Source organism: Rhopilema esculentum, chromosome 14, assembly GCF_057945365.1.
Source record: "Rhopilema esculentum isolate cy_ngs chromosome 14, ASM5794536v1, whole genome shotgun sequence".
NCBI lineage: Eukaryota > Metazoa > Cnidaria > Scyphozoa > Rhizostomeae > Rhizostomatidae > Rhopilema > Rhopilema esculentum.
The window spans coordinates 7,642,644-7,655,526 of NC_142828.1; positions in this window are offsets into that span (position 1 = coordinate 7,642,644).

The window sequence follows — 12,883 nt, forward strand, 5'->3', positions numbered from 1 at the left end:
AGTTAATATATAGCACTTTGAGACCATCTAGAAAAGAACCAATCTCTTTATAGAAGAAAAAAGTTTTGAAAAAATCGTCGATTTTCCTAAGCCTATAGCCTTACTTTTTGATGAAAAATCGACCCGTGCAATAAGCTATTATTCTTTCGGAAAAAGGACTTTAATTTTAAAACTAAGTTAATATATAGCACTTTGAGACCATCTAGAAAAGAACCAATCTCTTTATAGAAGAATAAAGCTTTGAAAAAATCGACGATTTTCCTAAGCCTATAGCCTTACTTTTTGATGAAAAATCGACCCCTGCAATAAGCTATTATTCTTTCGGAAAAAGGACTTTAATTTTAAAACTGAGTTAAATTATAGCACTTTCAGATCATCTAGAAAAGTCTCATTCTTATTCTAGAAGAAAAAAGATTGTAAAAAATCGACGATTTTCCTAAGCCTATAGCCTTACTTTTTGATGAAAAATCGACCCCCGCAATAAGACATTATTCTTTCAAAAAAAGGACTTTAATTTTAAAACTAAGTTAATATATAGCACTTTGAGAGCATCTAGAAAAGAACAAATCTCTTTATAGAAGAAAAAAGTTTTGAAAAAATCGACGATTTTCCTAAGCCTATAGCCTTACTTTATGATGAAAAATCGACCCCTGCAATAAGCTATTATTCTTTCGGAAAAAGGACTTTAATTTTAAAACTAAAATAATATATATCACTTTGAGAGCATCTAGAAAAGAACAAATCTCTTTATAGAAGAAAAAAGTTTTGAAAAAATCGACGATTTTCCTAAGCCTATAGCCTTACTTTATGATGAAAAATCGACCCCTGCAATAAGCTATTATTCTTTCGGAAAAAGGACTTTAATTTTAAAACTAAAATAATATATAGCACTTTGAGAGCATCTAGAAAAGAACAAATCTCTTTATAGAAGAAAAAAGTTTTGAAAAAATCGACGATTTTCCTAAGCCTATAGCCTTACTTTTTGATGAAAAATGGACCCCTGCAATAAGCTATTATTCTTTCGGAAAAAGGACTTTAATTTTAAAACTAAGTTAATATATAGCACTTTCAGATCATCTTGAAAAGACTCATTCTTATTCTAGAAGATAAAAGATTGGAAAAAATCGACGATTTTCCTAAGCCTATAGCCTTACTTTTTGATGAAAAATCGACCCCCGCAATAAGACATTATTCTTTTAAAAAAAGGACTTTATTTTAAAACTAAGTTAATATATAGCACTTTGAGACCATCTAGAAAAGAACCAATCTCTTTATAGAAGAAAAAGGCTTTGAAAAAATCGACGATTTTCCAAAGCCTATAGCCTTACTTTTTGATGAAAAATCGACCCCTGCAATAAGCTATTATTCTTTCGGAAAAAGGACTTTAATTTTAAAACTGAGTTAAATTATAGCACTTTCAGATCATCTAGAAAAGACTCATTCTTCTTCTAGAAGATAAAAGATTGGAAAAAATCGACGATTTTCCCAAGCCTATAGCCTTACTTTTTGATAAAAAATCGACCCCCGCAATGAGACATTACTCTTTCAAAAAAAGGACTTTAATTTCAAAACTAAGTTAATTTATAGCACTTTGAGACCATGTAGAAAAGAACGAATCTCTTTTTAGAAGAAAAAAAGTTTTGAAAAAATCGACGATTTTCCTAAGCCTATAGCCTTACTTTTTCATGAAAAATCGACCCCTGCAATAAGCTATTATTCTTTCGGAAAAAGGACTTTAATTTTAAAACTGAGTTAAATTATAGCACTTTCAGATCATCTAGAAAAGACTCATTCTTATTCTAGAAGATAAAAGATTGGAAAAAAGCGACGATTTTCCTAAGCCTATAGTCTTACTTTAAGATGAAAAATCGACCCCCGCAATAAGACATTATTTATTCAAAAAAGGACTTTAATTTTAAAACTAAGTTAATAGATAGCACTTTGAGACCATCTAGAAAAGAACCAATCTCTTTATAGAAGAAAAAAGCTTTGAAAAAATCGACGATTTTCCTAAGCCAATAGCCTTACTTTTTGCTGAAAAATCGACCCCCGCAATGAGACAATACTCTTTCAAAAAAAGGACTTTAATTTTAAAATTAAGTTAATATATAGCACTTTGAGACCATCTAGAAAAGAAGCAATCTCTTTATAGAAGAAAAAAGTTTTGAAAAAATCGACGATTTTCCTAAGCCTATAGCCTTACTTTTTGATGAAAAATTGACCCCCGCAATAAGACATTATTCTTTCAAAAAAAGGACTTTAATTTTAAAACTAAGTTAATATATAGCACTTTGAGACCATCTAGAAAAAAACCAATCTCTTTATAGAAGAAAAAATTTTTTAAAAAAATCCACGATTTTCCTAAACCTATAGCCTTACTTTTTGATGAAAAATCGACCCCTGCAATAAGCTATTATTCTTTCGGAAAAAGGAATTTAATTTCAAAACTGAGTTAAAATATAGCACTTTGAGACCATCTAGAAAAGAACCAATCTCTTTATAGAAGAAAAAAGCTTTGAAAAAATCGACGATTTTCCTAAGCCTATAGCCTTACTTTTTCATGAAAAATCGACCCCGGCAATAAGAAATTATTCTTTCAAAAAAAGGACTTTAATTTTAAAACTAAGTTAATATATAGCACTTTGAGACCATCTAGAAAAAAACCAATCTCTTTATAGAAGAAAAAAGTTTTGAAAAAATGGACGATTTTCCTAAGCCTATAGCCTTACTTTTTGATGAAAAATCGACCCGTGCAATAAGCTATTATTCTTTTGGAAAAAGGACTTTAATTTTAAAACTAAGTTAATATATAGCACTTTGAGACCATCTAGAAAAAAACCAATCTCTTTATAGAAGAAAAATTTTTTTAAAAAAATCCACGATTTTCCTAAACCTATAGCCTTACTTTTTGATGAAAAATCGACCCCTGCAATAAGCTATTATTCTTTCGGAAAAAGGAATTTAATTTCAAAACTGAGTTAAAATATAGCACTTTGAGACCATCTAGAAAAGAACCAATCTCTTTATAGAAGAAAAAAGCTTTGAAAAAGTCGACGATTTTCCTAAGCCTATAGCCTTACTTTTTGATGAAAAATCGACCCCTGCAATAAGCTATTATTCTTTCGGAAAAAGGACTTTCTTTTAAAACTAAGTTAATATATAGCACTTTGAGACCATCTGGAAAAGAACCAATCTCTTTATAGAAGAAAAAGGCTTTGAAAAAATCGACGATTTTCCTAAGCCTATAGTCTTACTTTTTGAAGAAAAATCGACCCCCGCAATAAGACATTCTTCTTTCAAAAAAGGACTTTAATATTAAAAGTAAGTTAATATATAGCACTTTGAGGCCATCTAGAAAAGAACCAATCACTTTTTAGAAGAAAAAAGTTTTGAAAAAATGGACGATTTTCCTAAGCCTATAGCCTTACTTTTTGATGAAAAATCGACCCGTGCAATAAGCTATTATTCTTTCGGAAAAAGGACTTTAATTTTAAAACTAAGTTAATATATAGCACTTTGAGATCATCTAGAAAAGAACCAATCTCTTTATAGAAGAAAAAAGTTTTGAAAAAATGGACGATTTTCCTAAGCCTATAGCCTTACTTTTTGATGAAAAATCGACCCGTGCAATAAGCTATTATTCTTTCAAAAAAAGGACTTTAATTTTAAAACTAAGTTAATATATAGCACTTTGAGACCATCTAGAAAAGAACCAATCTCTTTATAGAAGAAAAAAGTTTTGAAAAAATCGACGATTTTCCTAAGCCTATAGCCTTACTTTTTGATGAAAAATCGACCCGTGCAATAAGCTATTATTCTTTCAAAAAAAGGACTTTAATTTTAAAACTAAGTTAATATATAGCACTTTGAGACCATCTAGAAAAGAACCAATCTCTTTATAGAAGAGAAAGGTTTTGAAAAAATCGACGATTTTCCAAAGCCTATAGCCTTACTTTTTGATGAAAAATCGACCCCTGCAATAAGCTATTATTCTTTCGGAAAAAGGACTTTCTTTTAAAACTAAGTTAATATATAGCACTTTGAGACCATCTGGAAAAGAACCAATCTCTTTATAGAAGAAAAAGGCTTTGAAAAAATCGACGATTTTCCTAAGGCTATAGTCTTACTTTTTGAAGAAAAATCGACCCCCGCAATAAGACATTCTTCTTTCAAAAAAGGACTTTAATATTAAAACTAAGTTAATATATAGCACTTTGAGGCCATCTAGAAAAGAACCAATCTCTTTTTAGAAGAAAAAAAAGTTTTGAAAAAATCGACGATTTTCCTAAGCCTATAGCCTTACTTTTTGATGAAAAATCGACCCCTGCAATAAGCTATTATTCTTTCGGAAAAAGGACTTTCATTTTAAAACTAAGTTAATATATAGCACATTGAGACTATCTAGAAACTAACCAATCTCTTTATAGAAGAAAAAGGTTTTGAAAAAATCGACGATTTTCCAAAGCCTATAGCCTTACTTTTTGATGTAAAATCGACCCCTGCAATACGCTATAATTCTTTCGGAAAAAGGACTTTCATTTTAAAACTAAGTTAATATATAGCACTTTGAGACTATCTAGAAAAGAACCAATCTCTTTATAGAAGAAAAAGGTTTTGAAAAAAACGACGATTTTCCAAAGCCTATAGCCTTACTTTTTGATGTAAAATCGACCCCTGCAATAAGCTATTATTCTTTCGGAAAAAGGACTTTCATTTTAAAACTAAGTTAATATATAGCACTTTGAGACTATCTAGAAAAGAACCAATCTCTTTATAGAAGGAAAAGGTTTTGAAAAAATCGACGATTTTCCAAAGCCTATAGCCTTACTTTTTGATGAAAAATCGACCCCTGCAATAAGCTATTATTCTTTCGGAAAAAGGACTTTAATTTTAAAACTGAGTTAAATTATAGCACTTTGAGGCCATCTAGAAAAGAACCAATCTCTTTTTAGAAGAAAAAAAGTTTTGAAAAAATCGACGATTTTCCAAAGCCTATAGCCTTACTTTTTGATGTAAAATCGACCCCTGCAATCAGCTATTATTCTTTCGGAAAAAGGACTTTCATTTTAAAACTAAGTTAATATATAGCACTTTGAGACTATCTAGAAAAGAACCAGTCTCTTTATAGAAGAAAAAAGTTTTGAAAAAATGGACGATTTTCCAAAGCCTATAGCCTTACTTTTTGATGAAAAATCGACCCCTGCAATAAGCTATTATTCTTTCGGAAAAAGGACTTTAATTTTAAAACTGAGTTAAATTATAGCACTTTCAGATCATCTAGAAAAGACGCATTCTTATTCTAGAAGAAAAAAGATTGGAAAAAAACGACGATTTTCCTACGCTTATAGCCTTACTTTTTGATGAAAAATCGACCCCCGCAATAAGACATTATTCTTTCAAAAAAAGGACTTTAATTTTAAAACTATGTTAATATATAGCACTTTGAGACCATCTAGAAAAGAACCAATCCCTTTATAGAAGAAAAAAGTTTTGAAAAAATAGACGATTTTCCTAAGCCTATAGCCTTACTTTTTGATGAAAAATCGACCCCTGCTATAAGCTATTATTCTTTCGGAAAAAGGAATTTAATTTCAAAACTGAGTTAAAATATAGCACTTTGAGATCATCTAGAAAAGAACCAATCTCTTTATAGAAGAAAAAGGTTTTGAAAAAATCGACGATTTTCCAAAGCCTATAGCCTTACTTTTTGATGAAAAATCGACCCCCGCAATAAGAAATTATTCTTTCAAAAAAAGGAATTTAATTTTAAAACTAAGTTAATAGATAGCACTCTGAGACCATCTAGAAAAGAACCAATCTCTTTATAGAAGAAAAAAGCTTTGAAAAAGTCGACGATTTTCCTAAGCCTATAGCCTTACTTTTTGATGAAAAATCGACCCCCGCAATAAGAAATTATTCTTTCAAAAAAAGGAATTTAATTTTAAAACTAAGTTAATAGATAGCACTCTGAGACCATCTAGAAAAGAACCAATCTCTTTATAGAAGAAAAAAGCTTTGAAAAAGTCGACGATTTTCCTAAGCCTATAGCCTTACTTTTTGATGAAAAATCGACCCCCGCAATAAGAAATTATTCTTTCAAAAAAAGGACTTTAATTTTAAAACTAAGTTAATATATAGCACTTTGAGACCATCTAGAAAAGAACCAATCTCTTTATAGAAGAAAAAAGTTTTGAAAAAATGGACGATTTTCCTAAGCCTATAGCCTTACTTTTTGATGAAAAATCGACCCGTGCAAAAAGCTATTATTCTTTCGGAAAAAGGACTTTAATTTTAAAACTAAGTTAATATATAGCACTTTGAGACCATCTAGAAAAGAACCAATCTCTTTATAGAAGAAAAAAGTTTTGAAAAAATGGACGATTTTCCTAAGCCTATAGCCTTACTTTTTGATGAAAAATCGACCCGTGCAATAAGCTATTATTCTTTCGGAAAAAAGACTTTAATTTTAAAACTAAGTTAATATATAGCACTTTGAGACCATCTAGAAAAGAACCAATCTCTTTATAGAAGAAAAAAGTTTTGAAAAAATGGACAATTTTCCTAAGCCTATAGCCTTACTTTTTGATGAAAAATCGACCCCTGCAATCAGCTATTATTCTTTCGGAAAAAGGACTTTAATTTTAAAACTAAGTTAATATATAGCACTTTGAGACCATCTAGAAAAGAACCAATCTCTTTATAGAAGAAAAAAGTTTTGAAAAAATGGACGATTTTCCTAAGCCTATAGCCTTACTTTTTGATGAAAAATCGACCCCTGCAATCAGCTATTATTCTTTCGGAAAAAGGACTTTAATTTAAAACTAAGTTAATATATAGCACTTTGAGACCATCTAGAAAAGAACCAATCTCTTTATAGAAGAAACAGGTGTTGAAAAAATCGACGATTTTCCAAAGCCTATAGCCTTACTTTTTGATGAAAAATCAACCCCTGCAATAAGCTATTATTCTTTCAGAAAAAGGACTTTAGTTTTAAAACTGAGTTAAATTATAGCACTTTCAGATCATCGAGAAAAGACTCATTCTTATTTTAGAAAAAAAAAGATTGGAAAAAATCGACGATTTTCCTAAGCCTATAGCCTTATTTTTTGATGAAAAATCGACCCCTGCAGTCAGCTATTATTCTTTCGGAAAAAGGACTTTAATTTTAAAACTAAGTTAATATATAGCACTTTGAGACCATCTAGAAAAGAACCAATCTCTTTATAGAAGAAAAAGGTATTGAAAAAATCGACGATTTTCCTAAGCCTATAGCCTTACTTTTTGATGAAAAATCGACCCCTGCAATCAGCTATTATTCTTTCGGAAAAAGGACTTTAATTTTAAAACTAAGTTAATATATAGCACTTTGAGACCATCTAGAAAAGAACCAATCTCTTTATAGAAGAAAAAGGTGTTGAAAAAATCGACGATTTTCCAAAGCCTATAGCCTTACTTTTTGATGAAAAATCGACCCCTGCAATAAGCTATTATTCTTTCAGAAAAAGGACTTTAGTTTTAAAACTGAGTTAAATTATAGCACTTTCAGATCATCTAGAAAAGACTCATTCTTATTCTAGAAGAAAAAAGATTGGAAAAAATGGACGATTTTCCTAAGCCTATAGCCTTACTTTTTGATGAAAAATCGACCCCGCAATAAGACATTATTCTTTCAAAAAAGGACTTTAATTTTAAAACTAAGTTAATATATAGCACTTTGAGACCATCTAGAAAAGAACCAATCTCTTTATAGAAGAAAAAAGTTTTGAAAAAATGGACGATTTTCCTAAGCCTATAGCCTTACTTTTTGATGAAAAATCGACCCGTGCAAAAAGCTATTATTCTTTCGGAAAAAGGACTTTAATTTTAAAACTAAGTTAATATATAGCACTTTGAGACCATCTAGAAAAGAACCAATCTCTTTATAGAAGAAAAAGGTTTTGAAAAAATCGACGATTCTCCAAAGCCTATAGCCTTACTTTTTGATGAAAAATCGACCCCTGCAATAAGCTATTATTCTTTCGGAAAAAGGACTTTCATTTTAAAACTAAGTTAATATATAGCACTTTGAGACTATCTAGAAAAGAACCAATATCTTTATAGAAGAAAAAGGTTTTGAAAAAATCGACGATTTTCCAAAGCCTATAGCCTTACTTTTTGATGTAAAATCGACCCCTGCAATCAGCTATTATTCTTTCGGAAAAAGGACTTTCATTTTAAAACTAAGTTAATATATAGCACTTTGAGACTATCTAGAAAAGAACCAATCTCTTTATAGAAGAAAAAAGTTTTGAAAAAATGGACGATTTTCCTAAGCCTATATGCTTACTTTTTGATGAAAAATCGACCCCTGCAATAAGCTATTATTCTTTCGGAAAAAGGACTTTAATTTTAAAACTAAGTTAAATTATAGCACTTTGAGGCCATCTAGAAAAGAACCAATCTCTTTTTAGAAGAAAAAAAGTTTTGAAAAAATCGACGATTTTCCAAAGCCTATAGCCTTACTTTTTGATGTAAAATCGACCCCTGCAATCAGCTATTATTCTTTCGGAAAAAGGACTTTCATTTTAAAACTAAGTTAATATATAGCACTTTGAGACTATCTAGAAAAGAACCAGTCTCTTTATAGAAGAAAAAAGTTTTGAAAAAATGGACGATTTTCCAAAGCCTATAGCCTTACTTTTTGATGAAAAATCGACCCCTGCAATAAGCTATTATTCTTTCAGAAAAAGGACTTTAATTTTAAAACTGAGTTAAATTATAGCACTTTCAGATCATCTAGAAAAGACTTATTCTTATTCTAGAAGAAAAAATTTGGAAAAAATCGACGATTTTCCTAAGCCTATAGCCTTACTTTTTGATGAAAAATCGACCCCCGCAATAAATCATTATTCTTTCAAAAAAAGGACTTTAATTTTAAAACTAAGTTAATATAAAGCACTTTCAGACCATCTAGAAAAGAACCAATCTCTTTATAGAAGAAAAAAGTTTTGAAAAGATGGACGATTTTCCTAAGCCTATAGCCTTACTTTTTGATGAAAAATCGACCCCTGCAATAAGCTATTATTCTTTCGGAAAAAGGAATTTAATTTCAAAACTGAGTTAAAATATAGCACTTTGAGACCATCTAGAAAAGAACCAATCTCTTTATAGAAGAAAGAAGCTTTGAAAAAATCGACGATTTTCCAAAGCCTATAGTCTTACTTTTTGATGAAAAATCGACCCCTGAAATAAGCTATTATTCTTTCGGAAAAAGGACTTTAATTTTAAAACTAAGTTAATATATAGCACTTTGAGACCATCTAGAAAAGAACCAATCTCTTTATAGAAGAAAAAGGTTTTGAAAAAATCGACGATTTTCCAAAGCCTATAGCCTTACTTTTTGATGAAAAATCGACCTCTGCAATAAGCTATTATTCTTTCGGAAAAAGGACTTTCATTTTAAAACTAAGTTAATATATAGCACTTTGAGACTATCTAGAAAAGAACCAATCTCTTTATAGAAGAAAAAAGTTTTGAAAAAATGGACGATTTTCCTAAGCCTATATGCTTACTTTTTGATGAAAAATCGACCCCTGCAATAAGCTATTATTCTTTCGGAAAAAGAACTTTAATTTTAAAACTAAGTTAAATTATAGCACTTTGAGGCCATCTAGAAAAGAACCAATCTCTTTTTAGAAGAAAAAAAGTTTTGAAAAAATCGACGATTTTCCAAAGCCTATAGCCTTACTTTTTGATGTAAAATCGACCCCTGCAATCAGCTATTATTCTTTCGGAAAAAGGGCTTTCATTTTAAAACTAAGTTAATATATAGCACTTTGAGACTATCTAGAAAAGAACCAGTCATTTTATAGAAGAAAAAAGTTTTGAAAAAATGGACGATTTTCCAAAGCCTATAGCCTTACTTTTTGATGAAAAATTGACCCCTGCAATAAGCTATTATTCTTTCGGAAAAAGGACTTTCATTTTAAAACTAAGTTAATATATAGCACTTTGAGACTATCTAGAAAAGAACCAATCTCTTTATAGAAGAAAAAGGTTTTGAAAAAATCGACGATTTTCCAAAGCCTATAGCCTTACTTTTTGATGTAAAATCGACCCCTGCAATCAGCTATTATTCTTTCGGAAAAAGGACTTTCATTTTAAAACTAAGTTAATATATAGCACTTTGAGACTATCTAGAAAAGAACCAATCTCTTTATAGAAGAAAAAAGTTTTGAAAAAATGGACGATTTTCCTAAGCCTATATGCTTACTTTTTGATGAAAAATCGACCCCTGCAATAAGCTATTATTCTTTCGGAAAAAGGACTTTAATTTGAAAACTGAGTTAAATTATAGCACTTTCAGATCATCTAGAAAAGACTCATTCTTATTCTAGAAGAAAAAAGATTGGAAAAGATCGACGATTTTCCTAAACCTATAGCCTTACTTTTTGATGAAAAGTCGACCCCCGCAATAAGACATTATTCTTTCAAAAAAGGACTTTAATTTTAAAACTAAGTTAATATATAGCACTTTCAGACCATCTAGAAAAGAACCAATCTCTTTAAAAAGAAAAAAGCTTTGAAAAAATCGACAATTTTCCTAAGCTTATAGCCTTACTTTTTGATGAAAAATCGACCCCCGCATAAAGACATTATTCTTTCAAAAAAAGGACTTTAATTTTAAAACTAAGTTAATATATAGCACTTTGAGACCATCTAGAAAAGAACCAATCTCTTTATAGAAGAAAAATGTTTTGAAAAAATCGACGATTTTCCAAAGCCTATAGCCTTACTTTTTGATGAAAAATCGACCCCTGCAATAAGCTATTATTCTTTCGGAAAAAGGACTTTAATTTTAAAACTGAGTTAAATTATAGCACTTTCAGATCATCTAGAAAAGACTCATTCTTATTCTAGAAGAAAAAAGATTGGAAAAAATCGACGATTTTCCTAAGCCTATAGCCTTACTTTTTGATGAAAAATCGACCCCCGCAATAAGACATTATTCTTTCAAAAAAGGACTTTAATTTTAAAACTAAGTTAATATATAGCACTTTGAGACCATCTAGAAAAGAACCAATCTCTTTATAGAAGAAAAAGGTTTTGAAAAAATCGACGATTTTCCAAAGTCTATAGCCTTACTTTTTGATGAAAAATCGACCCCTGCAATAAGCTATTATTCTTTCGGAAAAAGGACTTTAATTTTAAAACTGAGTTAAATTATAGCACTTTCAGATCATCTAGAAAAGAACCAATCTCTTTCTAGAAAAAAGAGGTTTTGAAAAAATCGACGATTTTCCTAAGCCTATAGCCTTACTTTTTGATGAAAAATCGACCCCCGTAATAAGACATTATTCTTTCAAAAAAAGGACTTTAATTTTAAAACTAAGTTAATATATAGCACTTTGAGACCATCTAGAAAAGAGCCAATCTCTTTATAGAAGAAAAAGGTTTTGAAAAAATCGACGATTTTCCAAAGCCTATAGCCTTACTTTTTGATGAAAAATCGACCCCTGCAATAAGCTATTATTCTTTCGGAAAAAGGACTTTAATTTTAAAACTGAGTTAAATTATAGCACTTTCAGATCATCTAGAAAAGACTCATTCTTATTTTAGAAAAAAAAAGATTGGAAAAAATCGACGATTTTCCTAAGCCTATAGCCTTATTTTTTGATGAAAAATCGACCCCCGCAATAAGACATTATTCTTTCAAAAAAAGGACTTTAATTTTAAAACTAAGTTAATAGATAGCACTTTGAGACCATCTAGAAAAGAACCAATCTCTTTATAAAAGAAAAAAGCTTTGAAAAAATCGACAATTTTCCTAAGCTTATAGCCTTACTTTTTGATGAAAAATCGACCCCCGCATAAAGACATTATTCTTTCAAAAAAAGGACTTTAATTTTAAAACTAAGTTAATATATAGCACTTTGAGACCATCTAAAAAAGACTCATTCTTATTCTAGAAGAAAAAAGATTGGAAAAAATCGACGATTTTCCTAAGCCTATAGCCTTACTTTTTGATGAAAAATCGACCCCCGCAATAAGACATTATTCTTTCAAAAAAGGACTTTAATTTTAAAACTAAGTTAATATATAGCACTTTGAGACCATCTAGAAAAGAACCAATCTCTTTATAGAAGAAAAAGGTTTTGAAAAAATCGACGATTTTCCAAAGTCTATAGCCTTACTTTTTGATGAAAAATCGACCCCTGCAATAAGCTATTATTCTTTCGGAAAAAGGACTTTAATTTTAAAATTGAGTTAAAATATAGCACTTTGAGACCATCTAGAAAAGAACCAATCTCTTTATAGAAGAAAAAGGTTTTGAAAAAATCGACGATTTTCCAAAGTCTATAGCCTTACTTTTTGATGAAAAATCGACCCCTGCAATAAGCTATTATTCTTTCGGAAAAAGGACTTTAATTTTAAAACTGAGTTAAATTATAGCACTTTCAGATCATCTAGAAAAGACTTATTCTTATTCTAGAAAAAAAAAGATTGGAAAAAATCGATGATTTTCCTAAGCCTATAGCTTTACTTTTTGATGAAAAACCGACCCCCGCAAAAAGACATTATTCTTTCAAAAAAAGGACTTCAATTTTAAAACTAAGTTAATATATAGCACTTTCAGACCATCTAGAAAAGAACCAATCTCTTTATAGAAGAAAAATGTTTTGAAAAAATCGACGATTTTCCAAAGCCTATAGCCTTACTTTTTGATGAAAAATCGACCCCTGCAATAAGCTATTATTCTTTCGGAAAAAGGACTTTAATTTTAAAACTGAGTTAAATTATAGCACTTTCAGATCATCTAGAAAAGACTCATTCTTATTTTAGAAAAAAAAAGATTGGAAAAAATCGACGATTTTCCTAAGCCTATAGCCTTATTTTTTGATGA